This window comes from Ranitomeya imitator, chromosome 3 (assembly GCF_032444005.1).
Source record: "Ranitomeya imitator isolate aRanImi1 chromosome 3, aRanImi1.pri, whole genome shotgun sequence".
Classification (NCBI taxonomy): Eukaryota; Metazoa; Chordata; class Amphibia; order Anura; family Dendrobatidae; genus Ranitomeya; species Ranitomeya imitator.
In genome coordinates this window covers 794,657,313-794,673,980 of record NC_091284.1, presented here as the reverse complement: position 1 = coordinate 794,673,980, position 16,668 = coordinate 794,657,313, and positions in this window count along the sequence as shown.

The window sequence follows — 16,668 nt, the reverse complement described above, 5'->3', positions numbered from 1 at the left end:
CTCACCCAGCCGAACCGTTCTCTTGTTTTGCACTGGTGGCAAATATCCTGAAACATCTATTTGAAAATAGGTCTTCTGGTTTGACTTGTTGTCCTAAATCATGTAGCAAGGCTTGTTGATGACTTTTAAGACTGATACCTCCAAAAGTAAACATTAGAGTTAGAGAGAAGCTAGGAGATCTCAGAAATCTCATGCACACAATTGCTTTTTTTCTCCTGAGTTATAAAACTGATGCTTTTTCTGTAAACTGCAGCGTGTCAGTTCTTTCAGCATTATTGCAGCGTTTTTTTCACCATAGAAAGCAATGAGAAAGTGCTTTTTTGGTGAATGAAACTAACTTTATTAAACATACACTGTAGACAAATGACACATAATCTGCAGCAAAAGATGGTTTTAGTAAGCAACTTTTTCATTGCCAAGATACCAGGTTTAGGCAGCAGAAAAAAACAAGCATAAAAGCAACAAGTGCACATAGCCTAAGAAATTGTTATTGTTTTACAAATACTTATTAGGCCTCTTTCATGTGTCCATGTTTCAAGTTTGTGTCAAGTGTGTGTTATATCCGTTTTTTTCATGGATATCACAAACAACCATTATAACCTATGGTGCTATGCACATGGCCGTGTAGTATATGGACTGTGTGTCCGTGCAAAACACAAGGATACGTGGACGTTTCTTTCCAGCAGCGCGGATGACAAGGGCCAATGCAAGTCTATGGGTCTGTGAAAAACACGCACAGCACACAGATGGGATCAATGACCAGTCTGTGTGCTGTCCTTGTCTAACATTGCAAGTATCGGAGAAGCTTTGTAATGTAATTCTTTCTTTACCCATACCAGAAAAAACACTGATGGTAAAAAAAAGATACACGGATGGCACACTGATGGAAAACACAGATGGTAAAAACAGACACACAGATGACACACTGATGGAAAACATTGATCACTCACTGATGACACACTGATGCAAAACACTGATGATAAAAATGGACACTGGTAGAAAACACTGATTACACACTGATGGAAAACACTGATGACACACTGATGACTCACTGATGACACACTGATCAGATGCCTCCCTGATAGTATTACATAATAGTTAAGTATTTGCTTGTATTTGAGGACACCATTAATCCTGACCAAATAACCAAGTACATTTGCTTAAATGCATCCCCAAACTTGCTAAAATCCTCCACCATGCTTCACTGTTCCTGAAGACCCTCATTATTGTGCCGCTGTTTGGCCCTTCAGGGACAAATTGCCTTCTGCTACAGCCAAATATTTCACATTTTGACTTCAGAGCACCAGTTGATGTTTTTCTACAACCCAGTTCCTATGTTTTCATCCATAGTTGAGTCACTTAGTCTTGTTTCCATATCAAAGGTTTGCTTTTTGACTGCAGTTCCTCCATGAACGCCACTTCTAGACAGACTTCTCCAAAACAGTAGATGGGTGTAGCTTGGCCTCAATTGTTCTGCCAGTTCTGAGTTGACCGCACTGCAGGACATCTGATTTTAAAGGATAGCAACCATGATGTGTCTTTCATATGCTGCAGTAAGTTTCCTTGGTCAAACACTGTGACTACTGTCCTCGAGGTTCCACATTTCTTATGTTAAGAATTACAGACAGATACTTATCCTTCTTGTAATACCATCAGCGAGACATTTGATTGGCTACAAATTTATTCTGCAGCAGGACAACGACCCCAAACATTCAGTCAATCTCATAAAAAAAAATCTTCTGCGTAAAGAAGAACATGGAGACCTGTAACGGATGATCCGGCCCCCACAGAGCCATGATCTCAACATCTTTGAGTCTGTCTGGGATTAAATGAAGAGACAGAAGGATTTACGCAAGCGACATCCACAGAAGATCTGTGGTGAGTTCTCCAAGATGTTTGGAGCAACCTCTCGAGTTCTTTCAAAAAACTGTGCTACAATTGTATCTATAAGAATTGATGCTGTTTTGGACGCAAATCGTCAAATATTGATTTTATTTAGATTTCTGTTTTGTTCATTCACTTTGCATTATTTTAAAATAAAAAATAAACTAAGAGCAATTCTATTCTGGAGGGTTCGTCTTGTGGTCGCGATCAGCACCGATACGACGTTGCTCTATTCCTAAGGGGATTTCCTTAAACCGGCGGTGTTCTTATTATCAAGGAAATTGAATCTCTTGAAAAAGGCTTCACAGCCGAAACGTTGAGATGATTTATTATATGTCCATACGGAGTATAAGAAACGTATTTTTGGAAATCCCATTACTGTTTTGAAATATAAGAATATCTTGAAAATATCCTGAAATTCACCAATATTTTCTTGTAATAAATATTTTGGATGATTCAATAAACATTTTTTGGATGAATAAGAGACTCTTCTAGTATCTAATAGTGTGCCGGAGCTTTTTCAGATTATTATCAATTTTTTCCAGAGCACCTACTAATTAGTGAGCACCTTCTGCATCGTTATAAAGGGGCTCAAGAGAGGCCTGGATGTCTTCCTGGAGCAGAACAATATTGTATCATACAATTATTAGGATCTGTAGAAGGACGTAGATCTGGGGATTTATTATGATGGAATATAGGCTGAACTGGATGGACAAATGTCTTTTTTCGGCCTTACTATGTTAGTATGTTACTTCTATGGTGGATAGCACTGTCAGGCGCTAGATTGCTCCATCATTCACGACCATTCAACATCACTAGGAAGGGGTATAATTTGTTGTGAATTCCGCTCTTGGGCTCCCTCCGGTGGTTGTAAGTGGCACTTTTGTAAGTTCTGCTCTTGTGCTCCCTCTTGTGGTTTCTAGTGGTATGGCTGCTCCTTGGAGTTAGCTGTCATCAGCTGCCTCCACTTATCTTCTCTTCTGCTCGGCTATTTAGGTCTGGCTCTGTCTTCAGCCAGTGCCACTTGTAAATGGTTTCTGGTTGGATTCACATCTCTTTGGAGTTCCCTGTTATCCTGACCAGTTCAGCTAAGCTAAGTTTTTGCTTGCTCTTTTCTGTCCATAGATTGTGGACTTATCCATTCTGTGCTTTCTATGTTTGTCCAGCTTATCAGTGTGAATTTATTCTGTCTTGCTGGAAGCTCTGGGAGGCAGATTTGCCCTCCACACCTTTAGTCAGGTGTGGAGTTTTTTTTGTAAACTCTGCATGGATTTTTGTAGTGTTTTATACTGACCGCACAATATTCCATCCTGTCCTATCTATTTAGCTAGACTGGCCTCCTGTGCTCATCCTGGTTTCATTCTGTGTATGTCTTTTCCCTCTCCACTCACAGTCATTATTTGTGGGGGGCTAATCTATCCTTTGGGGATTTTCTCTGAGGCAAGATAGTTTTCCTGCTTCTTTCTTTAGGGGTAGTTAGCTCTTAGGCTGTGACGAGATGCCTAGGGAGAGTTAGGAGCATTCCACGGCTACTTCTAGTGTTGTGTTGAGCTTAGGGACTGCGGTCAGTACAGTTACCACGTCTTTCAGAGCTCGTTCCATGTTGCTCCTAGACCACCGTATCATAACAATAATTAGGAGCATTTACCAGAACAAGCATACATCCACACACACACGATATTAGGTTTACACTAGCGCATGGCCGTGCGGCCATGCAAACCTTTTATAGCGGAAGCTCTCCAGGACCTTCCTAGTGGTCCAATGGGAGCTGCTACAGGACCTGAGCATGTGACCCCCGACCTCCAATGAGAGGTCGTCCCTTGGGCATGTTCAGAAGAAGAAAAGCTGGACTTAGTCCCAGGAGCGCCTGCTCGCCGCTGATCAATACTGGTTATGATGGCTGAGCCTGGAAGGACAGCAGTAACCAGCCGCACAGTATAAGCATGAGCCAGACGCTCAATGGGAGCACAGCGGAGATGGTTCGAGATTCCCCCTGTGCAGCAGCGGGAACTCGACAACTTATGACCATGTGATATTTCTACATTTCTGTTTTTTTCAGTCAAGATGGGGTGCAGAGTGTACATTAATGTGTAAAAACACATTTTTTTTTTTTACTTTTTTTAAATTTACCAAATGGCTGCAATGAAACAAAGAGTGAAAAATTTAAAGGGGCCTGAATACTTTCCGTACCCACTGTAGTTCTACCATCACTAGCAATAGATATGTAGATTTGTTACTGCTACCACCAAGATCAGAACAAGATCTGAATAACTACAGCATATTAAATCCCTTCTAATATCATGCCTCCATCAAATATAGTCCTGTTGTAAAGTAATCACATTAATGGACAGGTCACTGCTTCCATAAAGATCACTTCAGGGTCTTCCTTCTGTTATTGTCGCGCTATGATGTGGTTCAGTAAGGAAGGGTTGCCTCAAATTGTCCCTGAAAGTGGGACCCTAACTATCCCTGTCCTGGGGGTACTCTTGAAGGTAGAGAGGCCTGAGTCTCTGACCGTACTATGCTCATGTTAAACCCTGATCTGACCCTTCCCCCACCCCGTGAGGCCTGGGACAGAAATATAAGGCAAACAAGGCACAAAGACAAAACAGGGATTTCAGAAAGCAACAAACATACAGAAGCACTAACCAAAGGGGTATACAGTGAAGGAAAAGAACGTCCCAACCAAATGGGAATAGGGACTGGAAGATAAACACAAAAAAGCAAACTAAAGATCACAACTAGAACAACCACACTCCAGCTACTTAACTTTAGCACTCGGCATAGGAAGACGAATCTCCAGTAGCAACAATAAACTCCTATTCTGCAAAGCGTCTCCTAAGAGCAAGGAAGCAGAGCTCAGAGCTTTCACTGGCAGGGCAGAGAGGGTCTGACCAGGTTTTATAGGGAGAGGAAATGACCAGATCAGAAGCAGCTGAAAATGGATCTGCAAGGTTCCAACCAGCATGGAAAGGATATGCAACCTCTTCAGCACCAAAGTAAATCAAATCGATTTAATAGGGGATACAAACACACAGGCTAAATTGAATATCTGTGATTCACAATACGTATTGATCTTCTACCCCAGAATTCCCAGGAGGACGGAACACACTCACGAAAGTTATCATTTCCATGATATAATTGGCTCTAGCACGAACTTCATCTCTCTATACCATATAGTCCTATCTTCACGATCACATAAATGAAGTCACTGCTTTAAATATCAGTCTCTAACATCCCTCTATTGTTTTAGGCTTCCACATGATCTATTTATGTACAGTCTTCTATTCAAACTGCCTTAAATAATTCCCTTTTATATGTAAAATCTGGTGCTAACTGACCTAGTCTTTAGATTGGACAAGGTCACTGACTCCAACAAGATCAGCACACTCCTATCCCGCTGCTATACCCATTCCTGTGAGATAATTGTCTGATGCTTGTTCTTCCTCTACCAAAGTATTGGTAAGGAAATACTGAAAACATTATATGTCGGGGTTGTGAGACTGGCGTTTGGGAAACACTACTATAAACTGTGTCATTACGAAGGTAAGGGTAGGAGGTGACCTGTGTTACTTTTCATTGTAATTCTGTCTGTAATCATAATGAGACTGCTGAAAAGCCACCTGTACAGAACAAGAAGTGTAAAGCTAGTATTAGACCTAGTGGTCAGTGTGAAAATTACTAAAGATTTCACAGATTTCAGAATTTTTTTCAATATACCAGGGCTGAAATAAATATGGAACATGTCACCAACTTAATTTATAGACATCTATGATTTGATTTCTCTGGGTGGATTGGATGGGTTTTTTTTTCCCGAAATCTGGTGAGTAGAGTTGAGCGACCTTGACCTTTTTAGAGTCGAGCCGGGTTTCGCGAAACCCGACTATCTCAAAAGTCGGGTCGAGTGAAATCGGCCGATTATGACGTAAAGTCGGGATCGACCGAAACACGAAACCCAATGCAAGTCAATGGGGCAGCATAGTCGGCAGTGAGTGGGGGCCAGGAAAACACCTAGAGTGCCCATTTTAATGTCAAAACCATCCATTCTTCTTAATGAAGCTTGTCAAGCGTAATTTACCTTATAATAATTGGAAGGCATTTGAAATTGGGGGTCATTTGGCTAAAGTTGTGGTGGGTAGGGCTGGTTCAAGTAATTAGTGGGCCCAGGAAATCTGGACCACGTCACGGCAGTGGAGCAGGGAGAGGTAAGTATTTCAACTTTGCAAGTGCTGTGAACCTGAGCAAGCAGGGGGGGCCCACTCGTTGGCATTGGCACTGGCACAGGGCCCCTCAAAGTACAGCGGTGTGTTTGCACGGCGGGGGCGCCTCCCACCGGCAGCAACACTTTTGCGTACCATGAGAGGCCCTGTGCCAGTGACGTCGCCAACTAGTATTCCTCCCCCCACCTGATGAAGGAACCTGCACTTTCATCTGCACCTTCCTGTTTGTCCCCGTGTAAGGTGGTATGGTATGCGGGAAGGGGGACCTGACTTTCAGCAGGGTCACAATCTTGCAGTGTAGCGTGCACGGGAAATGTTGCGTTATGGGTCAATGTACCAGCAGACTCATCTATCACTGGCTGGGCAATGGGCAGGATGAGGAGGAAACACAGATATAGGCCCAAAGAATAAAGTGGGCTAAATGCAGTTCAAAATTGGTAACACAGGACTAATCAGGAGGCATTGCAGTGGAGGACAACTGGAATGAGAGGCTGACACAGAGAGTAGGCCCAAATCAGTAAGTAGTCGAAATGCAGTTCAAAATTGGCAACAGTAGTAAACAGGCGGCACAGCTTTGTTCAGTGGAGGAGAACAGCAAGGAGTGGCAGACACCGATAGTAGGCCCCAACCCAACTAGTAGGCCAAATGCAGTCTAACATTAACAACTACTTAACGAGCGCCTGAAAACGGAATTTCAGGACAGGAAACCAGGAGAACAGCAAGGAGCGGCAGACACCGATAGTAGGCCCCAAACCAACTAGTACGCCAAATGCAGTTGTTCCATTTAACCACAATTTAATGAGAGCCTGAAGATAGAAGTTCAGGAAAGGCAACCTGGAGAACACCTTGGAGTGGAACACACCATCTCTCTACACCCCATACCCAATTTGTAGGTCTAATGCAGCGTAGTTTCCAACAACTACTAAACGAGAGCATGATGATCGAAGCATTGGCGAGGAAACCTGGGGAACACCTTGGAGTGGAACACACCATCTCTCTACACCCCATACCCAATTTGTAGGCCTAATGCAGCGTAGTTTCCAACAACTACTAAACGAGAGCCGGAAGATCGAAGCAATGGAGAGGAAACCTGGGGAACACCTTGGAGTGTAACACACCATCTCTCTACACCCCATACCCAATTTGTAGGCCTAATGCAGCGTAGTTTCCAACAACTACTAAACGAGAGCCGGAAGATCGAAGCTCAGGAAAGGCAACCTGGAGAACACCTTGGAGTGGAACACACCATCTCTCTACACCCCATACCCAATTTGTAGGCCCAATGCAGCGTAGTTTCCAACAACTACTAAACGAGAGCCGGAAGATTGAAGCAATGGAGAGGAAACCTGGGGAACACCTTGGAGTGTAACACACCATCTCTCTACACCCCATACCCAATTTGTAGGCCTAATGCAGCGTAGTTTCCAACAACTACTAAACGAGAGCCGGAAGATCGAAGCAATGGAGAGGAAACCTGGGGAACACCTTGGAGTGTAACACACCATCTCTCTACACCCCATACCCAATTTGTAGGCCTAATGCAGCGTAGTTTCCAACAACTACTAAACGAGAGCCGGAAGATCGAAGCAATGGAGAGGAAACCTGGGGAACACCTTGGAGTGTAACACACCATCTCTCTACACCCCATACCCAATTTGTAGGCCTAATGCAGCGTAGTTTCCAACAACTACTAAACGAGAGCATGAAGATCGAAGCAATGGAGAGGAAACCTGGGGAACACCTTGGAGTGGAACACACCATCTCTCTACACCCCATACCCAATTTGTAGGCCTAATGCAGCGTAGTTTCCAACAACTACTAAACGAGAGCATGATGATCGAAGCATTGGCGAGGAAACCTGGGGAACACCTTGGAGTGGAACACACCATCTCTCTACAGTGGAACACACCATCTCTCTACACCCCATACCCAATTTGTAGGCCTAATGCAGCGTAGTTTCCAACAACTACTAAACGAGAGCCGGAATATCGAAGCTCAGGAAAGGCAACCTGGGGAACACCTTGGAGTGGAACACACCATCTCTCTACACCCCATACCCAATTTGTAGGCCCAATGCAGCGTAGTTTCCAACAACTACTAAACGAGAGCCGGAAGATCGAAGCTCAGGAAAGGCAACCTGGGGAACACCTTGGAGTGTAACAAACCCTCTCTCTACACCACGGAAGGGCTGATTCTTAGGAAGGAAGGCTGTCGGAAAGAAGCAGGGCGCGTCCGAGGGTGATTATATTCTTATTAGGTATATACTCACCCTCGGACGCGCCCTGCTTCTTTATTTGTAATGAATGTTTATTTGCAATGTGGTTTTGACTTACTCTATTTTTTTGGTAAATAATGATTTTATTATTTTCATTGTTTTGCATCTTCTTGGCAATAATATAAAGAAGACGCGACAGGACAACACTCGGTGGATGCCATATCTGTGTTTAAAATTGAAAAAACCTTTCAGTTAACTACTTGCAGGAGAAAGTTATTGTAGCTGGTGGCCATTTTTAGTACTGTACTAGATTTTTGTTGTATGTGTTTGTTTTTAATGTTAAAATGTCTGCATTTGATATCTCTCCAGTATTTTCTTTTTTATAAGCAAAATACTTATTTTTATATTTTCTGATGTTGGTTCCAGGGGTACACGGGCAGCAGTGGTGTGGTCAGTGGAGGCCTAGTGGAAGGAGTGACCGCAGACAGGCATCGAAGGCCTAAAATAATAACACATGGCTGTAGGCAATTTTAAATTGGTTCCAGGGGTACACGGGCAGCAGTGGTGTGGTCAGTGGAGGCCTAGTGGAAGGAGTGACCACAGACAGGCATCGAAGGCCTAAAATAATAACACATGGCTGTAGGCAATTTTAAATTGGTTCCAGGGGTACACGGGCAGCAGTGGTGTGGTCAGTGGAGGCCTAGTGGAAGGAGTGACCGCAGACAGGCATCGAAGGCCTAAAATAATAACACATGGCTGTAGGCAATTTTAAATTGGTTCCAGGGGTACACGGGCAGCAGTGGTGTGGTCAGTGGAGGCCTAGTGGAAGGAGTGACCGCAGACAGGCATCGAAGGCCTAAAATAATAACACATGGCTGTAGGCAATTTTAAATTGGTTCCAGGGGTACACTGGCAGCAGTGGTGTGGTCAGTGGAGGCCTAGTGGAAGGAGTGACCGCAGACAGGCATCGAAGGCCTAAAATAATAACACATGGCTGTAGGCAATTTTAAATTGGTTACAGGGGTACACGGGCAGCAGTGGTGTGGTCAGTGGAGGCCTAGTGGAAGGAGTGACCACAGACAGGCATCGAAGGCCTAACATAACAAAAATGTCAATACAATGGTATTGTCAGTGGCAGGCATTGAAGGATGTCAGCGCATAGACTAAACATTGGTGGAGCTGTGAGATAATTTTGCAAGTGGTAGAGCACTGTTTGAGCTGGGGTGGGGGGAAACTGTCTTGTGGCCGGCGGTACAGGCCCAGGGCCCCTCATATTACAACGGTGTGTCTGACGTTGGGTGCGCACCACCACCGCCAGAGACACTTTATTGTACTAGGAGGGACCCAGTGGCAGTGCTGTCGACCAAAAGCGGGCTCACCCACCTCTTCAGATAAACTGCACTCTCACGGGTGCTGTCGCCAAGTGTCGATACCACGGCCCCGTGTGGGGAGTTTGGCCATTTAGTGAGGTGTAAATATGTCGTATGCTGGACAATCAGGTGCAGAAAATTACGAGATTGGAAAAGGCATTCAGAATAGTCCACAGGCAAGACCTTTTCATAGGAAAGCTAGGTGTCAGCCGGGCAAGGTGGGGCAAAAGATTTCGAAATCCAGTTGTGGTTCATTTTAATGAAGGTTAGATCATCTACATTTTGGGTAGCCAGACGAGTCCTTTTTTCTGTTAGTATTGAACCTGCAGCACTGAATACTCTTTCTGATAGGACACTAGCTGCCGGGCAAGCAAGCTCCTGCAATGCATATTCTGCCAATTCTGGCCAGGTGTCTAATTTTGATGCCCAGTAATCAAATGGGAATGACGGTTGAGGGAGAACATCGATAAGGGATGAAAAATAGTTTGTAACCATACTGGACAAATGTTGTCTCCTGTCACTTTGAATTGATGCTGCAGTACCTGTCCTGTCTGCGGTCATAGCAAAATCACTCCACAACCTGGTCAGAAAACCCCTCTGGCCAATGCCACTTCTGATTTCTGCCCCTCTAACTCCTCTGGTCTGCTGGCCCCAGCAGCTCCTGTGAGAACGATCACAGGCGCTGTGTGCAGGGAATGCCAGAAGCAAACGGTCAACAAGAGTTGATTGTTTGGTTGCTAATATTAGTTCCAAGTTCTCATGTGGCATTATATTTTGCAATTTGCCTTTATAGCGAGGATCAAGGAGGCAGGCCAACCAGTAATCGTCATCATTCATCATTTTAGTTATGCGTGTGTCCCTTTTGAGGATACGTAAGGCATAATCCGCCATGTGGGCCAAAGTTCCAGTTCTCAAATCTGCGGTTGTGCTTGGTTGAGGGGCAGTTTCAGGCAAATCCACGTCACTTGTGTCCCTCAAAAAAACAGAACCCGGCCTTGCCGCGCCACCAATTTCCAGTGGCCCCGGAAAAGCTTCCTCATTAAAAATATAATCATCCCCATCATCCTCCTCCTCCTCTTCGCCCGCTACCTCGTCCTGTACACTGCCCTGGCCAGACAATGGCTGACTGTCATCAAGGCTTTCCTCTTCCTCAGCTGCAGACGCCTGATCCTTTATGTGCGTCAAACTTTGCATCAGCAGACGCATTAGGGGGATGCTCATGCTTATTATGGCGTTGTCTGCACTAACAAGCCGTGTGCATTCCTCAAAACACTGAAGGACTTGACACATGTCTTGAATCTTCGACCACTGCACACCTGACAACTCCATGTCTGCCATCCTACTGCCTGCCCGTGTATGTGTATCCTCCCACAAAAACATAACAGCCCGCCTCTGTTCACACAGGCTCTGAAGCATGTGCAGTGTTGAGTTCCACCTTGTTGCAACGTCTATGATTAGGCGATGCTGGGGAAGGTTCAAAGAACGCTGATAGGTCTGCATACGGCAGGAGTGTACGGGCGAACGGCGGATATGTGAGCAAAGTCCACGCACTTTGAGGAGCAGGTCGGATAACCCCGGATAACTTTTCAGGAAGCACTGCACCACCAGGTTTAAGGTGTGAGCCAGGCAAGGAATGTGTTTCAGTTGGGAAAGGGAGATGGCAGCCATAAAATTCCTTCCGTTATCACTCACTACCTTGCCTGCCTCAAGATCTACAGTGCCCAGCCACGACTGCGTTTCTTTCTGCAAGAACTCGGACAGAACTTCCGCGGTGTGTCTGTTGTCGCCCAAACACTTCATAGCCAATACAGCCTGCTGACATTTGCCAGTAGCTGCCCCATAATGGGAGACCTGGTGTGCAACAGTGGCAGCTGCGGATGGAGTGGTTGTGCGACTGCGGTCTGTGGACGAGCTCTCGCTTCTGCAGGACGAAGAGGAGGAGGGGGTGCGAACGGCTACAGCCAATTGTTTCCTAGACCGTGGGCTAGGCAGAACTGTCCCAAACTTGCTGTCCCCTGTGGACCCTGCATCCACCACATTTACCCAGTGTGCCGTGATGGACACGTAACGTCCCTGGCCATGCCTACTGGTCCATGCATCTGTTGTCAGGTGCACCTTTGTGCTCACAGATTGCCTGAGTGCATGGACGATGCGCTCTTTAACATGCTGGTGGAGGGCTGGGATGGCTTTTCTGGAAAAAAAGTGTCGACTGGGTAGCTCGTAGCGTGGTACAGCGTAGTCCATCAGGGCTTTGAAAGCTTCGCTTTCAACTAACCGGTAGGGCATCATCTCTAACGAGATTAGTCTAGCTATGTGTGCGTTCAAACCCTGTGTACGCGGATGCGAGGCTAAGTACTTCCTTTTTCTAACCATAGTCTCATGTAGGGTGAGCTGGACTGGAGAGCTGGAGATCGTGGAACTAGCGGGGGTGCCGGTGGACATGGCAGACTGAGAGACGGTGGAAGATGGTATTGTTGCCACCGGTGCCCTAGATGCAGTGTTTCCTACTACGAAACTGGTGATTCCCTGACCCTGACTGCTTTGGCCTGGCAAAGAAACCTGCACAGATACTGCAGGTGGTGCGGAAAATGGTGGCCCTACACTGCCGGAAGGGATGTTGCGTTGCTGACTAGCTTCATTGGCCGAGGGTGCTACAACCTTAAGGGACGTTTGGTAGTTAGTCCAGGCTTGCAAATGCATGGTGGTTAAATGTCTATGCATGCAACTTGTATTGAGACTTTTCAGATTCTGTCCTCTGCTTAAGGTAGTTGAACATTTTTGACAGATGACTTTGCGCTGATCAATTGGATGTTGTTTAAAAAAATGCCAGACTGCACTCTTTCTAGCATCGGATACCTTTTCAGGCATTGCAGACTGAGCTTTAACCGGATGGCCACGCTGTCCTCCAACAGGTTTTGGCTTTGCCACGCGTTTTGGGCAAGATACGGGCCCGGCAGATGGAACCTGTTGCGATGTTGATGCCTGCTGCGGCCCCTCCTCCTCCGCTTCAGAACTGCTGCCGCCTGCACCCTGTTCCCCCAATGGCTGCCAATCGGGGTCAAGAACTGGGTCATCTATTACCTCTTCTTGTAGCTCGTGTGCAACTTCGTCTGTGTCACCGTGTCGGTCGGTGGTATAGCGTTCGTGATGGGGCAACATAGTCTCATCAGGGTCTGATTCTTGATCAGCACCCTGCGAGGGCAATGTTGTGGTCTGAGTCAAAGGACCAGCATAGTAGTCTGGCTGTGGCTGTGCATCAGTGCACTCCATGTCAGATTCAACTTGTAATGGGCATGGACTGTTAACTGCTTCACTTTCTAAGCCAGGGACGGTATGTGTAAAGAGCTCCATGGAGTAACCCGTTGTGTCGCCTGCTGCATTCTTCTCTGTTGTTGTTTTTGCTGAAGAGGACAAGGAAGCGACTTGTCCCTGACCGTGAACATCCACTAACGACGCGCTGCTTTGACATTTACCAGTTTCACGAGAGGAGGCAAAAGAGCTAGAAGCTGAGTCAGCAAGATAAGCCAAAACTTGCTCTTGCTGCTCCGGCTTTAAAAGCGGTTTTCCTACTCCCAGAAAAGGGAGCGTTCGAGGCCTTGTGTAGCCAGACGACGAACCTGGCTCCACAGCTCCAGACTTAGGTGCAATATTTTTTTTCCCACGACCAGCTGATGCTCCACCACTACCACTACCCTCATTACCAGCTGACAATGAACGCCCCCGGCCACGACCTCTTCCACCATACTTCCTCATTGTTTTAAAAACGTAAACAAACTAACGGTATTTGTTGCTGTCACACAAATTACACGGTGAGCTATAACTTCAGTATGATTTAGCTACCCCTTTACAGGTGAGTGAGACCACAACGAAAATCAGGCACAATGTTACACACTCTGTTGTTGGTGGCAACAAATGAGAGAGATGCCACACACGCAGGACTGTCACTGAAGCACAAATGTAAATATTAATCTCCCACTGATTTGATTTTTTTTTTTTTTTAAGGGAGACTTTAGGAAAAAAAATAATAGAATAAAATGATTTTTTCAGGGAGAATTTAGAAAACAAATAAAACAAAAAAAGGCTTTCTATGGCCCACTGAGTGAGAGATGACGCACACAGGAGTCAGGAGTGGCACACAAGCCCAGAGGCCAATATTTATCTCCCACTGATTGATGTAGTGATATTTTCAGGTAGATTTTGGAACCCAAATCAAGCTAAAAAAAATAATAGGCTTTCTATGGCCCACAATTGGAGAGAGAGAGAGAGATGGCACACCCAGGAGTCAAGACTGGCACACAAGCAGAAAGGGCAATATTAATCTCCCACTGATTTGTTTTTTTGTTTTTTTTTCAGGGAGACTTTAGGAAAAAAAAAATAGAATAAAATGATTTTTTCAGGAAGAATTTAGAAACCAAATAAAATAAAATGATTTTTTCAGGGTGAATTTAGAAAACAAATAAAACAAAAAAAGGCTTTCTATGGCCCACTGAGTGAGAGATGACGCACACAGGAGTCAGGAGTGGCACACAAGCCCAGAGGCCAATATTTATCTCCCACTTTTTTTTTTTGTTCCAGGGAAAATTTATAAACCCAATAAAAAAAAATAATAAATAGGCTTTCTATGGCCCACTATCTGAGAGACAGAGAGAGATGGCACGCTTAGGACTGGCACACAAGCCCAAAGGCCAATATTAATCTCCCTTTTTTTTTTAAGGGAGAATTTATAAAACCAAAAAAAAAAAAATAAATAGGCTTTCTATGGCCCACTATCTGAGAGAGAGAGAGATGGCACGCTTAGGACTGGCACACAAGCCCAAAGGCCAATATTAATCTCCCACTGATTGATTTATTGATTTTTTCAGGTAGAATTTAGAACCCAAATAAAGCAAAAAAAAAAAAAAAAAAGGGCTTTCTATGGCCCACTGAGTGAGTGATGATGCACACAGGAGTCAGGAGTGGCACACAAGCCCTGAGGCCAATATTTTTCTCCCACTGATTGATGTAGTGATTTTTTCAGGTAGATTTTATAACCCAAATCAAGCAAAAAAATAAATAGGCTTTCTATGGCCCACTGAGTGGGAGATGGCACAGACAGGGATGGCACTCTAGCAGAAATGTCAATCTTAATCTCCCACAAAAAAAACAAAACAGGGAGTGTCCTTCAATTACTATCTCCCTGCAGTAATCTCAGCCAGGTATGGCAGGCAGCAATAAGGAGTGGACTGATGCACAAATTAAATAAAAAGTGTGGACAAACCAAAAAGATAGCTGTGCAGAAAGGAAGGAACAAGAGGATTTGTGCTTTGAAAAAAGCAGTTGGTTTGCACAGCGGCGTACACACAGCAATGCAGCTATCAGGGAGCCTTCTAGGGCAGCCCAATGAGCTACAGCGCTGAGGGGGAAAAAAAAAAATGTAGCTTCCACTGTCCCTGCACACCGAGGGTGGTGTTGGGCAGTGGAAATCGCTACAGCACAAGCGGTTTGGTGGTTAATGGACCCTGCCTAACGCTATCCCTGCTTCTGACGAAGCGGCAGCAACCTCTCCCTAAGCTCAGATCAGCAGCAGTAACATGGCGGTCGGCGGGAACGCCTCTTTATAGCCCCTGTGACGCCGCAGACAGCAAGCCAATCACTGCAATGCCCTTCTCTAAGATGGTGGGGACCAGGACCTATGTCATCACGCTGCCCACACTCTGCGTTTACCTTCATTGGCTGAGAAATGGCGCTTTTCGCGTCATTGAAACGCGACTTTGGCGCGAAAGTCGCGTACCGCATGGCCGACCCCGCACAGGGGTCGGATCGGGTTTCATGAAACCCGACTTTGCCAAAAGTCGGCGACTTTTGAAAATGAACGACCCGTTTCGCTCAACCCTACTGGTGAGAATTTCATGTCAGTAGCACCTTTGGAAATAGATTTACTTAGAAAATTGGTGACGTGTTCAATATATATTTCACTCGCTGTACATAGTGAAAATTTGTATGGAAAGTTGAAAAAATTCTAAAAAATGTTTTAAAAATGTTACATTTAATATAAAAGCTGATTTAAATAATAGATCGCTTCAGGGTGACATATAATATTTACGGCTAGGTCTATGTTGCTATGACTGCTATGTGGCCCATGGATAAAGGGCCTGACACTGAAGAGCTGCCTTAGCTTCCCCGATTATCTGTAGCTGACACTAGGGAGACTCACAGCAGGTAAACACAGCTGTACACGTAGGTATACAGTAAGCTCCCCCTAGTGGTGACTGCAGGCAGGCAAAACTTTCTCATTCAACTCTATGGCTGACACATGACGGTAAGAAGGGTTTCAAAGATTGCATGAGCTAGGATTATCTGATCTTTGGGAAGTAGAACAAGGGTTAGGTAGAGAAATGTTTGATATGTCAAACATTAATAAAAATAATTAAAAAATAAAAAATTAATAAAAACATTTAATAAAAATAAAATTATTATTATTATTTATTATATTATTATATGTCACAATGCCATGTATTATAACTCACTATCATCCCTAATTTTATACTATAAATATAGAATAAAATAATTTATTATATTATGTATATATTGTATTATGTACTGTATACCGTATACAGTACAGACCATCACCAAACATTTGGACACACCTTCTCATTTAAAGATTTTTCTGTATTTTCATGACTATGAAAATTGTACATTCACACTGAAGGCATCAAAACTATGAATTAAAACATGTGGAATTATATACTTAACAAAAAAGTGTGAAAAAACTGAAATTATGTCTTAAATTCTAGGTTCTTCAAAGTCGCCACCTTTTGCTTTGATGACTGCTTTGCACACTCTTGGCATTCTCTTGATGAGCTTCAAGAGGTAGTCACCGGGAATGGTTTTCACTTCACAGGTGTGCCCTGTCAGGTTTAATAAGTGGGATTTCTTGCCTTATAAATGGTGTTGGGACCATCAGTTGTGTTGTGCAGAAGTCTGGTGGATACACAGCTGA